This window comes from Electrophorus electricus, chromosome 6, assembly GCF_041902795.1.
Source record: "Electrophorus electricus isolate QZ-2024a chromosome 6, ASM4190279v1, whole genome shotgun sequence".
Taxonomy (NCBI): Eukaryota; Metazoa; Chordata; class Actinopteri; order Gymnotiformes; family Gymnotidae; genus Electrophorus; species Electrophorus electricus.
The window spans coordinates 22,847,056-22,864,555 of NC_137502.1; the positions used below are offsets into that span (position 1 = coordinate 22,847,056).

The following is a 17,500-nucleotide window of genomic DNA, read 5'->3' on the forward strand; positions in this document are numbered from 1 at the left end:
TAATACAAGCACAATTAATTCATTTACACTTCAAGTCTTGCAGATGTGCTTATAGACTCGTATATGCATTATTAATGAACTTGCACTGAATGAAGGTGAGTGGTTTGTGGTGCACGGTGGCGGGAGGATCCAGCGTCTGCCTCACAGCCTGCACGGTGACCCTCTTAGTCTCTGTGCATGTGTAGTTTTCTATATAAAACCCAGAGCCAGCGGAAGGCTGTGCTCCCTCGGGACGACTCCCCTCTAACAAGATTAATTAAATCTGTGAAAGACAAACAAGGCAACAATCCTGCCATACTGCACACACCCATGCAGGCATGATCTAGACACACACACACATGCACGCACATACACACACACACAGACTCTGTCCACAATCACCTAAGCCTAATTAATAGTGCTTCTTAATCGCTCGAGTCATGGGTTTTGTTGCCTAATTAGATGTTCTTTCTTTTACCTGCTTACACTTGGTCGTGGTCCTGAGCATTTGCAGTTTCGGTGAGACAGACCCTTTCCAATCACTCGGCCTCGGCCTTGTGCTAGTAACCTGTAGATGCAATGCATGCTAGTAACCTGTGGACGCAATGCAGTTTCTTTGTGTGTAATCAAATTATTTCCAAAGAATAATCATGCAGTGGTAGCAAACATACAATACATGACTGATGAGCCACCCTAACTGCTGTAGATCCAACAGATTCACTCATTCTTTATATCATTCCTCTCTCTCTCTCTCTCTCTCTCTCTCTCTCTCTCTCTCTCTCTCTCTCTCTCTGTGTCTCTCATCTTGTTACCCAACTCAGTCACCCTCTCTGAGGATAAACCAATTTCCATTCTAGTTTTAGTCTTCAGATCCTTGCCAGTTTCCATGACAACACTGCTCTCTCTCTCTTTTTCTCCCTTTTTCTCCACACCTCAGGATCATTTCATTCCCTGCTACTATTTTTTTCTCTCTCTCTTCCTCTTCTCTTGACCTTCCACCACTGTCTTGTCTTCTTTCTATTCATGTCCCGTTAGGTTCCTCTCTCCTGCTCTCGTCTCCACACCTAACTGATGTCGTGGTGGTGCTGGCATACCATAGCTGAGGGAGGGGGAGAGGGGGAGGGAGAGAGAGAGAGAGAGAGAGAGAGAGAGAGAGAGAGAGAGAGAGAGAGAGAGAGAGAGAGAGAGAGAGAGAGGAGAGGAGGCGGGGGAGAAGACAGAGAGAGAGGGAGAGAGATGGGGAGATCTTAGTAGAGAAGGTCAGCCTCCATAGGTGTCCCAGGTGTTCTGTTGCCTTGTGTCCTGCTCCTGGTGTGAAAATGATCAGTACGAGGAGGAAGTGATTTGGGTGCCATCCCCTTCAGTGCACAAGACTCTCTCCCTCTCAGTGTGAGCGTCTCTCTCTCTCTGTGTCCTCCTTTCAGCTAGCATGTCTCTCTATCTTGCCATTTCCAGACCAAGGAAAATGAATCGGATATCTGGATGCCATGGATAACGGACTAAGCTGACTTGGATTGACTTTCCCTAATGAACACAATAAAACACACTAAAGATCCTGTTTAGACTGGCCTGTTAAAGAAGTATAAGTATCAGCTTTGCATACAGTTCTTCTTTTACTCATATGTATTTCCCCCTTAGCAACATCTTAACAGATGTCCCTGCAGTGACAGGAACTTAAGGCTTCCTCCGGTTCTGAAGGAAGACGAACTTGCTCACAGTTAGGGGTATTTAAAGAGCACTGTTGGCAGACCCAGCTTTTTGCTCATGTTGTCAGACACTGAATACTACTGCACACGGCGAGCTGTGCTTACCCTGCAGAACGGATGGCATAAATCGTTTTTCATTTCAGCCTCACTAAAACCAGATAATGTACATCTTGAATTTCGCTGTGTTGCATCATGCTCTTATCGTCATAATGAACACCTGCAGAAAAGGACATTATTAAAACACACATACACACAATACAAATACAATACAACCCAATTTACACACACAAAATGGGTTTGGTCCAATGTTCCTTTGAGTTCTGAGGTTTTCTATAGGGTTGTCAATCCAAGTGGAGAATAATTGACTGTAAGGAAAACAATTTGCACATTTAAGCCTGCACATCACCCCAGACTTCAAGACAAATGTTTGTCTTGTAGTGAACCAGTATGACCGCACACAGTGGCTCAGCACGTATCCTCCAGAGACACTGCAGATTTTCCAGTGTCTCGCGCCACCACAGGGCGCACTCACCACCAGAGGGCGTGCTCCCCTGTGAAATGAAGGCGGAGACTACACGCTCTTTACCACTGATCCCAGACCTGCTCAGAGATCATTGCCTTCCACTCAGATTCTCTCACTTTATTATCACCACATTCCTTGTGTGACATTTATGGAGAATTAAATCAAGCATCAGGCCTGTTGTTTTAATTGTGAGTAGGCTACGTGAAAATATTTTCAAGTATAGGTAGACTAGTTAATAAAAATAAGCGAAATGTTTCAATAATTAAAAGAGGGACGCTATTAACAGTGCATGTAATTTTTGTTTTTATTTCTTGTGACAACAAACATCTAGATTTAGTAATTTCAACCAAAATATAAATATCCATCAGTGCAGTAATAAATGTGTAAAATCAGACATATAACAATATTAATAACATGATTATTATTATTATTACATCATCATTATATGTTGCTGTTACAGATATTGCTTTTTATTTTCAATGTCAAAAACAAATACATATGGAATCAGTCTAAGGATTCTTTTTATTATTTTTTTAACATGTTTTTATTTATTTATTTTTGCTTGTTTTGTTAAAGGGTAGGACATGCTCATATTTAGGCTTCGGATGGCTGTAAACGCGGCAGCTCGTGCAGCCAGACAAGCGCGCGAGTTAAGTGGCGACTTCGGCTAACGGCGCGCGGAGTGGGTGTCTGGCTCGTTTCAGCAGTCGCGAGTCGCGTGCCGTGTGCGTGGGTTCCGTGGTGCCTAGACTACGGCGTGTAACATGCACGCGGCGTCCTGCCCTTCCCCGTCTCCGACCGCGGAGTCATGATCTGCTGTCTTCCCGGGGACTCGTCTTCCGCTTCGAGCCGAACAGATCTGAGCGCGTCTCGTTTCTGATCACCGCCACCGCTCGGTCGGATTCGTACGGACCGGAGGACCTCGCGCAGCGGCGACGGTGCCAGGCGGGCGGTGACGGCCACTTTGGCTGATGTGGACCGGCCGTCACTCTCGACATCGGCCTCCGTCTCAGACCCACCGGAATGGGGTAGGAGCTCTAACCGCGCCGCTTACGCAAACCACGGGGGGTTGTTCGTGTCCGCCGAGTGGCAACAGTCGCTGTTTGTAACGCTTTGACCTGCCCGACGGCGTGTACGCGGGACAAATAAAACCACACCGAGCGGTTGCTTCGGTGCCCAGGCGTGCGGCTGTAGCGAAACGTTACCGAAACGTTCCTCAGCAGAACGACAGTATGGCACCGTAAGCCTGCCGTATTAGCCACGTTAGCTCACGGGCTAGCTCGGCTTTCCTGTAATGAGCTGACGGTGGACTAGTGAACCAGCAGGGCCCGCAGCGAAGCGTGTAAAACGGCCGAGGACGACACACAGACTCTGTAGTCGTCCTGCCTCGTCGGTGTTCGCTTATGAGAACGACAGCCCGTGCAAATGGCGAAACGGCGCGGTTGAAGAAGTCCGCCTGCAGCGGCGCTATCCGTAGCGCAGGCTGGTCCGCTGTAGCGAAAGTTAGCCAGAAAGCTACATTACTGTAGTAGGACTTACACACGCTGTAAGGGAATAAAGAATCATAAATCACACCACGACGGGCTCTGCTCGTGTGCGCTATCACGTTGAAATTGGCACGCAGATCTTTTTTTTTTTTTTTTTTTTGCTTTGCACAACTTGTTATACCTCCGGTGAGCTGTTGCCTGTTGAGTGGCATTTAATGGGACGGAGCGTGCGTAATGTCTGCATAATATCTGACACGATCGAGGTTAAGAGGTCATCTGTACTCGGGGGCCGCCGTTAGCGACGACCTTCTGCCCCGGGACGGTAAGCGCTAATACTGCTGCAGCTCTCTGCGTTTGTACGTTCGACCTGCGCTCTGTTAGTTTCTGCTGTTGCTCGCTGGCGCCTGTCCAGACGTCGTGCAGCTATTATCTTAAAGACTGATCACTGTGGTACAGCTCCATCTATAAGACCACACTCCCCCGAGAGTTCGCTCTCTTTTTCAGAAGCCGGTGTCGGTTTAATGTCGCGGTGTTGTCTGCAGTCTACAGCGTAAGAGCTCTCGTCCCCGATGCAGCCGCGGAAGAGTGTTGTAGTAAAAGTTGCTAGCAGCACAACTTTTTTTCCCCCGGTTGTATCCCCTGTCTAATTCGTCGTTTCCCGTCCAACCCCCCACCCCGCTGAAAACCGTGATGATGTGAGTTAAGGTGTTGTGCGTGAGTAGCAGCAGAGATCGGATCAGTCAGAGCTGCCGCTACTGTTGCATTTCCTCTTAGCCTCTCACAGATCACCCCCCCCCCCACCCCGCGTGCAGACGTTTCTCCATCTTGCAGCTGGGCCATGTCTCTGCTATTTGTGTGCAGAGTCACAATTTGTTTAAAACTGTGCATACTTGCTGAGCTGAGGGCGCGACTACAATTTGATATTTAAAATACAGACAGCGCAGGGAGTGTCTGTGTTCGAGAGCCGTGCTTGGTGGAGGGGGGAATGTGTGAAGCGTAGTTTGGCTGTGCAGCTCTGCTCTTTGGTGTGCTTGCCTCCATGTTAGCCAGGTCTGGCAGTGTGAGATCCCACTGTGCTATTTATAGCCTCACACGGAGTTTGAAACTTGAACCGGAGGCCTGTGAGCCCTGCGAGTGCCTGGTCCAGCACTGCTACCTCACAGGAACTGCTGCCTCCCCTGAACTGCTGCCTCAAAGGCACACTGCCTCCCCTGCAGTGCTGCCTCACAGGCACAATGCCTCTCTTTGCACTGCTGCCTCTCTGGTATCAGGTGCCACTCACAGTCCTGCCCCATGTGTCATCTCACTGAGCTGCAACACGGTTAGAGCTCGAGGCGTCGTATCACAGGAGTTTCAAGGAAAAGTGACACACCAGAGCTGAACTGCAATGTTGCTTTACAGCACTTTTGTTACGGCTCTGAACAGTGTACACCGACGACTAATATTTACCACAGCCGGGCATGTCTGAAAAGCTCACGCTGCATGGACGCAAAGCGCTTTCAAGCATTAAAGAGCATTAAAGATGCAGAAAGTACATCCCACCTGTTCAAACACGTTTGATTTTCCATCTCAGGAGCGTTGCAGTGTATGGCACTGCCCTATAGATGCGGGCTGGTTTGCCTTGGCGCTTCCTTCACGTCAAACCACTGTGCTGTCTGATGCTCTGCGCGCGATCTGCCCATGCTGATCACACACAGTGCATGTGTACATGCCGGTTTACCACGCGCTGAAAGCCCGGATAGATCAGGCCCCGGGGCTGTTACTGGAAGCTTGGACCACAGAACTCTTGATGTTTGCCTGGCCTGATCTGACCCCGCGTTTATGACCAGGATGCTGCTCTCCTTTACGGGCAGTCGAGAACTGGAAATGGCAGGTTTAATGAAGTGGCCAGTGACGGAGCTGACTTTTACCTTAAGGCTGCAGTGTGTGTGTGTGTGTGTGTGTGTGCGTACGTGTGTGTGTGTGTGTGTGTGTGTGTGCGCGTGTGCGCGTGTGTGCGTATGTGTGCGTGTGTGTGTGTACCCGTGCGTGTCTACACCTCAGTTATGTGTGTGTGTGTGTGTGTGTGTGTGTGTGTGTGTGCGTGTGTGTGTGTCTACACCTCAGTTATGTGATTGTGTGTCGTGGTGTCCTCCGAATGAGTTGTTGACCTTCGGCTGTCGCGGAAGGTGAATCTGAAGGAGCTTGTGCTTCTTCCTGGTAAGGTGATATTGGCTTTGAGTCAGCTCCGTCAGAGACTCTTTGTTACTACTCAGCCATGTTGGGTATGCTCCTCTGATGCACCTCTAGGAAAGAGAGAGACCCCCCCACCCCCTCACTTTCACACCCACCAGAGTCTTCTGTATGTGTTTAAGAGCCGAGTGTGTTATTGGGGGAAGGCCTTTAATCCAGAGGTGGAGAAAAGTCCCGGATACTTAAGAGTTGTCTGATTTGTCCGTCGATCTGAGTTTGGCTCTGCCTTTTCTCATGGACCATCTCATCGTTTCTGCCTCAGCATCTGGAATTCTGCGGTGTTTGTGTTTGCATGCGTGTGTGTGTGTTTGTGTGTGTGTCTGGGTTTCGTGCCGCCTTTTGCTTGTAGGTATTCATTCTTTCCTCAGTCAGAAAGTTCAGTACCACAATATGAGTGACATGGATAGAATCATGGAACCGAGACATAAATGAGCAGATATAAATATGAAAATGCACAGAATTTTGTGGAGATTATTACAGAATTTCTTAACATAATAAATGATTTGAGTAGTTTTCAATGTACCTTCGGGTTAATATGTTCGCATAAAATAACATGCTGTAGTTTTTTAGTGAACCCTTTACTGAAGTCCTGCTGTGTGTGTATATATCCGCTTTTATCTACTCGACAGTTACTTAGAGGTGCAGGAGTGAAGATTTCGCAGAGTTGTTCAAGACTCGCGCAAATCACTTGCGTCTTGTTTTAGTGCCAGTGGGCTGGGTTAACAAACCTGTGATGTGTCAGTGTGATAGCCCACTAGATTATCCACAAGGCAAAGACGCTGAAAAATGATCACCGTCACCCAGGTTTAGGGGCTGAGCGGATGGAGACCGTGCTGGCTGGTCCTTCTGCTTGTTTTCTAAGGAGCTTTAGTAAACACAGAACACTGCTCACTGACGACAGTCCCTCACTGCGAAGAAAAACCCCCAGAGTTGCTATGGAAAGGCACGGGTGCCAAAAATGTGTGGAAACTTGTGAAAGTTGTGAAAATGTGTGGAATGTCTTAACGCGTTAGAACAGTTTTAGAGTACAATTTACATTTTAGAGTGGTAACATGATGAAAAAATGTCACATTAATGTTTTTTTATATATATACTCGACTAATTAGAAGACAAATGTGCATATTTATGAGCGTAAGTACTGTACTATTACAGTGAAGTGAAAAACCCCTTACCTCAGTACTACAGTCTGTTTACCTCATCTTGGTGTTAGTGTGGCTGTATCATATTTGCTGTATACTCTAAAGTGATGATTAATTTACTGCCAAGGAGCCATCTTGGATACGGTACAAAGGAAGAAGCGGGCTGCCTGTTTCAGAAAAATAAAGCACTCACATAAATATGTGAATATTTCTTCCATAGTTCCATGTCTTCTTCATGTGTTCCTTGAACTGCCTCATCGCAGATAAAGCACAGATGTAGTAATCTACCTGCACTTTGCTTTTTATGCGCTTTGATGTTATGGCAGCCAGCGTACAGACCCCCATAGTTCTCTAGCTAGCAGTGAGAACATTTACATTTAAGGCATTTAGCAGACGCTCATATCCAGAGCTGCTCACAAAAGTACTTTGTCTATTCAGAAAAGCATCTGCAGCTAGTACAAATAGGTTAGAGTCCAAAAATACCCTCAAACTGAGATACCGCCAGAGAACTTTTTATAATTGCCGTCATTTGCAAGTAGAACGATCGCTGGGTGAAAACTAATTGGTAATTTACCTGTTTTTTTTTTTGTTGTTTTAAAACGTTTTCTGGTTGCCCTAGCTAACATACAGGCAACCTGCGGCCCAAATTCCTCACAAGCCTACTGTCTGCACACAAGACTAGTCACCTATACACACACAATTATTATTTTTTTTTTACCATCTACAAGTTTCCTGTGTGCACATATTTGCATTCAGATACAAAACGGATTAAAAAGAAATGTACAGTTGGACACGAAGTGTGTGCAGTCGATTGTTATTTTTAAGATGTTTTGGTCCTTTGATCGTCTATATTTTTCTTTCATGCATATTTGCATATAATTATGTATTGTTTTTTTTGGCTGTGAATTTTGGCAGCAATTAGCTAACCGATTGAATTCAAGGGAACAGGCTTATTCATCACAACAAAACATATGAAAAGCAAAGTATAGGTAAATTACTCATGATTTTTTTCCATTGATTATTATATTAGCAGATTTGAGATTAACATTAGTTTCCACTTCGTTTATATTGCAGTTTTATGGAATTTACGCATTTCTGGATGAAATTTTAATTTAAAGTATGTATCTAAAAATGCAAGAGTGTTAGAGCCCACAAATTAGCATGGTGGCGTTAGCAGGTGTGTGGGGAAATATTTTTCCTTGTTTGGCTATAATCGGTAAATCAGTTCCACTCATGAATATGCATCTCTTCATTTATGGATTCTTACTGGTTAAGAGAATAAAAAATGCATTAACGTTATTTTTTAAAAATAATATTATAATAGTGTAGTGTAGTCTCTCTCTCTCTCTCTGTCTCTCTGCGTGTGTGTGTGTGTGTGTGTGTGTGTGTGTGTGTGTACTCTCAGTTTAAGGGTATTTTTGGACTCTAACCTATTTGTACTTTTCTAAGTAGACAACTAAGCACTTTTGTAAGTTGCTCAGGAAAGGTGTAAGTGTGTGTGAGCGCTCCGCAATGTGATTTTGGTGGATCATACACGGTATAATTGCCAATTACTATCAGGCAGAGTTACAGTGACAGCCAATAGAATCCTTCACAAGATAGCCTCCAGTGGCAATGCAAAACAAGGCATCAAAGCCCAGCCCAGATGCAGAGGAGTGAAACCAACAATATGTAACTTAATTGATCCCAAGTTAATGGCCCCATGTCGCGGCGTACAGGCAACCGCACGCTGCCTTGGCCGACAACGCGTGTCTTATCAGCTCAGGTGATCCGAGAAGCCAGAGACGAGTTACAAGCGCAGAGGTCTATGAAAGAGTCATGGGATGCTGAGAAGCCCTTGCTGGGGTGCAGCAGACGAACGGGCAGCTTGTTACATGTCGAGAACAGCCCAGCTGAACTGAGACATTAGTGAGAAACGCCTAGCTGAGCTGAGAAATGTCTGAGAAACCCCCGTCCTAAATAGGAGTTTCAGGATGCAACGTTTTTGTTTGTTTGCTTTTGCTTCTTGAAACATTTTGTTGAACTTTTGTTCAAGTAATATAACATGCTGTCTGGTACATTGCATGTTACTGGCTTTCTGGTAGCCCCTGGTTTGCCAGATAGGAAATGGGTAACCTTAAGGCATCCCCCCACAACACACACACACACACACACACACACACACACACACACACACACACACACACACACACTTCTACTACCGTATCCGAAAGAGTTTTTCAAGCAGACGGGAGATGTACCTCAGTTCTGAACATGGTGTGAGCTTCCTTGCATATTTATTTTTAAAAGCAGAAAGTCAACTATGTTCTGAGTAATTTAGTGAACATTGCAATTGCTTTAACCGCAGATATTCACTTATAAGATCTAGTTAATGCATGTTGAGAATGCAGAAGGTATGACCATGTCGTCAGAATGAGCAGTTTCCAGAATCAACAGTGCTCTTCAGTTAATGAGGAGACTGGTGAATTACTGGAGTTTTCTTTTTGTGAGCTGTGAATGCACAGACTGATTCACTGTTTCCCTCTGGAAAGTACAGGCACGTGCATGCACACACATACACACGCGCACACGCACACACACGCGCACACACACGCACGCACACTCCGTTTAACTAACTGTAAGCAGTAAGCTTTGTTTAGAATCTCTGTGCAAAAGCCAGCTTGCAAACTAAGTACTACTTTTTGAAACTTCTTACTTCTTATTGTCTCAGTGCTCAGAATAAGTGTTTCAGTATATAAAATATTTAAATAATGTGATGTATGACCTGACTTTAACGTTTAGTTTGTGAAAGCAGCCGCAGATTGGATCTCTCGGGTTTGGAGCCATGGTCTGCTGTCTCTCCCCTGTCTCTCCCCTGTCTCTCTTCTTCTCCTGCCTCTCACCCATCTCTTGCCTGTTCTTCTGTATGTCTCCGGTTCTCCTGTTTATCGCCAGTCTCTTTTACTCTCCCGTGTCTCTGCGGTCTCTCCCGTGTCTCTCCTCTGTCTCTCACTTGTCTACTCCGCCTCTCTCCTTCTCCTGTCTCTCGCCTGTCTCGCCCACCTCTCCCGTCTCTCGCCTGTCTGTGGGTTGGCCGCGGTTTGGTCTCTTTCCTTGCTCCTAGTTGGACGCCCGCCCAGAATGTGTTGGAAGAGGTACAGCACTTGACCCCCTAGTGCAGAGCGCCTCCCCGTCCCAGAGAGAGGCAGAGATGGAGGGAGAGAGAGAGAGAGAGAGAGAGAGGGAGTGAGCGAGTGGGTGAGAGGGAGAGGGGGAGGATGCAGCTTCATCCAGTGTGCTCATACACTGACTACTGCTCTGTGGTCATGACAATCTGTTTGCACTGTCTCTCTGTAGTCCACTCCCTCTCTCTCTCTCTCTCCCTCTCTCTCTCTCTCTCTCTCTCTCTCTCTCCCTCTCTCTCCCCCCCTCCCTCCCCCTCTCAGCTCATAAAAGTCACATGGTGTATGCTCCAAGAAATTCTATTCCAAGATGTGAGCATACTGCTACCACACGCCCACGCAAACACACACACAGACACGTTCACATCCCGCACACACATATGTTCACATACTCACATATGCAGTGTGCATGTACTACTCTGTTGGCCTGTGTTCCCCCCCACACACAGAAGGATGTGTCTAATGCCGCCATTAACAGATTCATCTTTTTTAATACATGACTAGTTACTGATTGTTTACTTTGGCTATCTCTCTCTCTTACTCTCTCTCTCCATTTTTCTCTTTCTCTCTTTATTTTTCTCACCCTTTCTCTGTCTTTTGTTCAAATATCTTAAATTCTCTGCTAGGCTGTCTTGGACATTATCAGACTCTTCATGCAAGGGCACTGATTTTAAACTCGCATGCCTTTGAAATCATCTCCCGGTGCCTGCCTACCTTTTTTGCTCTCTCTCTCTCTCTCTCTCTCTCTCTCTCTCTCTCTCTCTCTCTCTCTCTCTATTATTGCCTCCTCATTCACACAGCTTGGATTTGCTCAGACCCATGTCATGTTTTGTTGCCACAGCAACCTGCCTCAACCCCCCAATGGGCTGATTTCTTGGCTGTCACCTGTGTGCTGTCCCACAATGCACTGCAGAGCTGCCCCCCCCACCCCCCCTTAGCTGCCAGCAAACACACTCGATGCTTCTACAGAGACGAGCGTTCCAAATAGCAAACACAAGCTAGGCGAGTTCCAGAGCAGCCAACATCTCCGCTGGCAACCTTTTTTTCTCTCAGTCCTTTTTTTTTGTCCCAGTCAGAGAGATGCTCTGGAATAGAGGCTGTGGTGTGTGTGTGTGTGTGAGAGAGAGAGAGAGAGAGAGAGAGAGTGTGTGTATGCATGTGTGTATGCGCGTGTGCAGGCACTACACACTGCCATGCTGTGGTTGGCATCTGTTTGTCTGGGCCAGGCTTTCTTAAGACTGTGGTAAAGCTGAGGTAACTGCTACACACTGCCCTCTTAGGGTTTGAGTGGAACAGGTCCGTACCCACACACACACACACACACACACACACACACACGCACACACACACACCAAGAAGGGCAATCCAGCTGGACATAGGGGGACAGCGAGAGTGAGTGAGTGAGTGAGTGAGTAAGTGAGTGAGTGACAGCATGACAGAGAGGGTTAATGAGAGAGCGCATGAATGAAACAGAGAGTGAATGAGAGCATGAGTGAGAGAGAGTGGAGTGGAGTGAGAGTCAGAGAGAGAGAGAGAATGACCGAGAGAGTGACTGAGTGAGAATGAGAGTGAACGAGAGACTGAGTGAGAGAGAGAGAAAACGTATGTATTTTCTAAAGCGCTGGCCTGCCAGGGCCTGAATGTCCCCTAAGCCAGCAGGCCCTGAGGCAAATGAGCTGAACCCCACTGACACCGCACACACCAGAGAGCCTCAGGACCGCGCACGCTGCCCAACCAGCGGCCTCGGCCGAATCAGAACCGCCGACAAACTAGCAATACGTCACATATCGGAGAAAATCCTCAAAAGCGCCACACAAACACTAATGCTGTTTGGCCTTAAAACCACCACTTTTTATTGGCAACTTGTCTGACGGCAGTCAAAGACACAAAAAGCTAAGGAGAGTGTTGACCATGTACAGACTCGGTGAAAACAGCCCGGCCACTGAAACCGGCCGTCGTAGACAGACGTGGCGTTCCAGAGAGGACAAGCTGTGCTCCCACTGCCACCTGGGAGCGGCGGAGAGACTCGCTTCCTAACCAAGTGTGCCAAATATGAATCAATTAGAAACTCATTCTGTAAGAACATTTGCAGTGTCAGCCCTGACTTTCTAGACTGCGGTAATAAAGAGAAACTGCCTGATACCGGATTATTGCGAGCAGCGAGAGTCGTAGCATCCTGATCCCCCCCACCTTCAATTAGTCAGTACTGTTGATTGTTTATTATTTGTGATCCCCCCCCACCTTCAATTAGTCAGTACTGTTGATTGTTTATTATTTGTGATCCCCCCCCACCTTCAGTTAGTCAGTACTGTTGATTGTTTATTATTTGTGATCCCCCCCCACCTTCAGTTAGTCAGTACTGTTGATTGTTTATTATTTGTGATCCCCCCCACCTTCAGTTAGTCAGTACTGTTGATTGTTTATTATTTGTGATCCCCCCCACCTTCAGTTAGTCAGTACTGTTGATTGTTTATTATTTGTGATCCCCCCCACCTTCAGTTAGTCAGTACTGTTGATTGTTTATTATTTGTGATTCCCCCCCCACCTTCAGTTAGTCAGTACTGTTGATTGTTTATTATTTGTTTTCTAGATTTCTTGCATTTCTTTCTACCTATTCCCCCTTTCTTGTTTATGTCAGTTTGCTTTGGCAATAATGTAACGTTTTGAATTGAGAGCAAAAGAGATAGTGAGTGTGTGAGAGAGAAAAGGAGTTATAGGTAGGTAGAGGAAGTGAGCTAGACAGAGGCAGAAAGAGACAGATGATAATGTAAGAGTGAGAAATATAGGGCTAGAGAGAGTGAGAGTGAGACAGGGCTAGAGAGTGAAAGTGAGAGAGACATAGGTCTTGAGAGTGAGAGATGTAGGGCTATAGAGAGTGAGGGTGAGATGTAGGGCTACAGAGTGAGATGTAGGGCTTGAGAGTGAGATGTAGAGCTAGAGAGTGAGAGTGAGATGTAGGGCTAGAGTGTGAGAAGAAGCTGCACACGCTTAGGGAGGCCTCGGTAAAGGAAGTGTTTGAGACAGAGAAGCACTCCCTACTCACTGCAGTGAAACTGTATCAGGGTGATCTGACAGGAAGGCCTATATTTGGACACTAACACACTAGGAGCGCGTTTGACTGACTCGGTGACATCAGCAGTTCCACTTCCTCTGTCTGGCGTGCCGGTTATGTGACAGCGTTCGCCACAAGTCCCCTCCACGACGTTAGCGGTCAACAGCGGATGACCTCCTCACCTCTGGCGTCCCGTCAGCACTGGCTGCACGCCCGTTCACCCACGGTGACACGCTTATCAATGCAGGAAGACAAGGTGGTCACCAGCACGTGAGACTCCACCCCACCGTTGGAGGGCGGGGCAAAACGATTGCTTGTTATGTGATTGGGCCATCCTCCTTAATTGATGGTGCATCACATGGCAGTGTGAATAATGGGCTTGAATGGGGTTTTACAGGCCATTCATGCATGACATCTAATCAGAGCAAAGACGCTGAGAGCAAAATACAGAAAAAAGAGAAAGAGGGAGGGAGAGAGAGAAGGAAGGAGGGAGAGAGGGAGTGGCAGAGTTAGATTTCAGGACAGAGTTGTTTTATTGCCTGTTTTATGTCGTGAGAAGGAAATGTAAGCAAGAGAGAGTGAGCCAGAGTTTGAGAGGGGAACAGACAGGGGGCGGGGCCACAGAGATATGGGGGGGGGGGGGTGTCACTGTGCTCCTCCCACCTCCGGAGAAGGTCATGTTATAGAACAGAATGGGCCAAAGAGTCGTTGCCATAGCGTCAGTCACAATGTGTGTGTGTATGTTTGTGTGTGTGCACGTGTGTCCGTGTTGTACCAGTCAATCAGCTGGTGTCTGTTAGGTCTGCGGAAGAGTATTTGTGCTGAAGGTTCATGTTCAAACAAGACAGGATTCCTGTCCAACTTCTCTCTCTCTCTCGTTCCCTCTCCTGGTCTCCTTTGACTCAGCAGAATGGTAGGGTGTGGATCATTTTTCCCCCCAGTCTTGAGGTCTTTGCTGTTGTGGTCCACATTAAGCCCAGTTTCGGTCTTTCAGCAGAAGCTCGCGATGGCTGCTCAGACCGGCCCGTTCTGGGCCGGATTGCACTGTGCTGGTCAAGAATGAGGCTCGCGGCCTCGCTGTGCCCCTCCCGCCTCCGTAGAAGGCCAAAGGTCAACGCCTCAGGCGATAACACACCACACAAGCATAAGTACAACAGTACAGACCTTTGATCTGCTGCGTTAAATAGGGAGATATGTGTGAGTATGAGTGTGTGCGTGTGAGTGTGTGAGTGAGTGTGTAAACATGGTCAGATCCCCTCCCAGGTTGTGGGTCTGAATAACATCGATTATATAACGTGACCTTGCTGTGACTGTTTGAGCTCCAGAGCCCTGAAACGATAGGCTGCATTTGACAGCTCTGCTCCCATTGGAAAGCCACAGCGGCGAGTGCTAACTGCACCAGAAATGTCCAGGGCCTGTCTCCTGCGCTCCCTCACCCCAGACGGCCCCGTCCACTGCGGCCCCTTCCCCCACCCAACCCCCGGATCAATACAGGTCTGCCAACACACACCACATCTCACTGCTACTTCAACTCAATTAAATCAGCCGGCAGCCAAGCAACGCTGACAAGGTTAAGTTGCGAAAAGTCAAAGAGCATGTTGTTTCGGAAACAAACAGCCTTGCCTGCCAGAGAGAGGGGGGGGGGTGAGAGAGTGAGGGAGTGAGAGAAGGGGTGAAAGTAAGAGAATTATGGAGAGGGGTAGAGAGTGAGAGAGAGAGGTAGGGGGGACAGAGTGAGACTGAGTGAGCGGAAGGTTATGGCTACACCCCCCCATCACTGTCTACATTTCCACTGGTGCACAAATGCAGTTTGTTAAGCTGAGGCCAGTGTCTTAAAGCCTTGACTGTGGAAGTGTGTGTGCGTGTGCGTGTGTGTGTGTGTGTGTGTGTGTGAGAGTGCATGCTGAATTCTGTTAATTGAATTCTATTCATTTTTGTCACACACTTTAGTCTTAAAATTGGCTCCAAAGTGCTGCTCTGTGTGTGTGTGTGTGTGTGTGTGTGTGTGTGTGTGAGAGCAGGCCTTGAATTTTCCCCTCACTGCACGCTCCTTAGGGACTTTGGGGTTATAAATACAACTCGGTCCTCTAAAAATACACATGTCTGCATGTATGTGGGTGAGAATCCTTCTGAGACCTTAACACTGACTGTTTAAAAGAAAAGGAGCTTCTTCATTGAGTTGTGCAATTCTACTTAATTGCCTATATATATATATATATATATATATATATATATATATATATATATATATATATATATATATATATATATATATATGTATATATAAAAATCATAACTTGCTTCTTTGAGCAAAGCCATGTGAATATAAAGAAAAAAAGAGCACTGAATATCACATTCAGGAGCTCCTGGCAGAGAACACGCAACAGGATTTACTGTGACAGTGGTGTAGGGGAAATTCACGTCCAGCCAGTCTTCTCAGTGCGCCTAGCTCCAGTCTTACTGGGCTACATTAAGGGAATTTGTAACATTGGGTTTCCAAGAAGAGCCAGTTCTGTTGGGGATGTTGTGGTAGCAGTGTCACTTACATATATGCCTCCATTGCAGTCTCACTTACACAGACTCACCTACGCAGTCTCACCTACACAGTCTCAGATATACAGTCTCACCTACACAGTGTCATCTACACGGTCTGACTGACCTACACAGTCTGACCTACACAGTCTGACCTACACAGTCTGACCTACACAGTGTCACCTACATAGACATCTTATTGTACTTAATCTTATTGTAGGGTGTTGTTTATTGCACTAGTGTTGACTGCTTCTAAGTTGACTAACTGAAACTCTAGTACTTATTGTTTATTGTTTACTGATCACTGTCTGAGATCAAACTTAGATGCGTTTTGCTCTAGTCATAAGCATTGATCCCTGTATTTCAACAGCTTTCTAGTTAAGTGGTATCTCGAGCTCTAACCTACCGTACAGGCTCGGATACATTCTATGAGTAAATGACAAAGCACTTTTTGCAAATTGCTCTGGACAAGAGCGTCTGCCAAATGCCATAAATGCAAATGTAAATGTCTTCACTGAAGTGTCACCTACACGGTCTCACCTATACTGGTGTCTTGACTGCAGTGTCACCTACACGGGCGTCTCCACGGCACTGCCACTTACACAGGCATCTGCACTGAGCTGGAATCGGTTCTCTTTTGTGGAGAAGGAGCTGTCTGTTTGAAATCCAAGTCAGTTATTGTTATTTTTTTCTGTGGAGCGAGTCAGATAACCACAAAGGGGCCACGAGGCAGGATTTACCTGCTGTCGGCCTCACGTGTCTGGCACCAAACCACTCCAACCGGATCTCAGCAGGAGCACATTGCAGTTGCACCAGGTCCTGATCCCAAGGTCGAAACTGTGAAGAGCGCGAAGATGTGCTGAAAGGGTCCAGGCCCGTCAGGATACGTTCTGGAGAGTTGTTCTGTCCCACCCTGACTCCAAGAGCCTCCCTGAAACATCAGGAAGGACATGGCTGAGCTCAAACTACCATTCCAACCCATGCTGTGACCCTGGTAATGACCCCGGGACCTTACGAGAGCCTCCATGCCTGCGTGAGGGGAGGAGTCCAGTTAGTTTGTGGTCCCTCTGCTGGCGTCACGCAGGTGGTGACGTTTAAAACGGAGCAAGAATCTCTGTTGTTCAAAGAAATGTACTATTCTGTCTGTCACTCCATTTCCCACACACAAACACCCCCCTGCCTCCTCTCTCTCTCTCTCTCTCTCACACACACACACACACACACACACAAACACACATACGCATACTTAGACACTCCCTACAGGCAAAAACTGGTTGGATCCAACTTTGTTTGTCAGCGTGTTTCAACGTGTAATAAAGTTGAGACAGCAGAATTTTGGATGAAAAGCAGTGGTACTCCCCGAAAATCGTCCATTACGTTTTCAGGTCACCCCTCACACATAGTTAATATTTGGGCACAGAGCTGAATAGATAGATAGATAGATAGATAGACAGACAGACAGACAGACAGACAGACCGGCCGACAGACAGACAGACAGACAGACAGACAGACAGAGAGAGAGACCTCAGTGAGGAGAGAGAGAGAGAGTATTGATCCCTGATGAGGACAACAAGCTACCAGGCAGTAAGTAGTAAGCAGGTAAATGGTGTCTGATGGTAGAGTGTCAGGTGATGTGTTCAGGAGTTGTAGACAGACTATAGCTCACTGGCAACAGCCCATGTTGAGGAA

The 17,500-nt window shown here is 46.8% G+C and overlaps 1 protein-coding gene across 3 annotated transcripts in view; it reads left to right on the plus strand.

The window, feature by feature from the left end:
* Positions 1-2,727: 2,727 nt before the first annotated feature.
* The window catches only part of bcl9l (bcl9 like), a 31,880-nt gene continuing 17,107 nt past the window's right edge, over positions 2,728-17,500 (plus strand). The window contains exon 1 of one of the 3 annotated variants that reach the window (XM_035525031.2): positions 2,728-3,236. The gene's annotated coding sequence lies outside the window, so the exon portion shown is untranslated. Of the gene's footprint in view, positions 3,237-3,273; positions 4,018-17,500 lie in introns of those variants that run through there. The other 2 variants (XM_035525029.2, XM_035525030.2) reach the window with 2 other exon arrangements.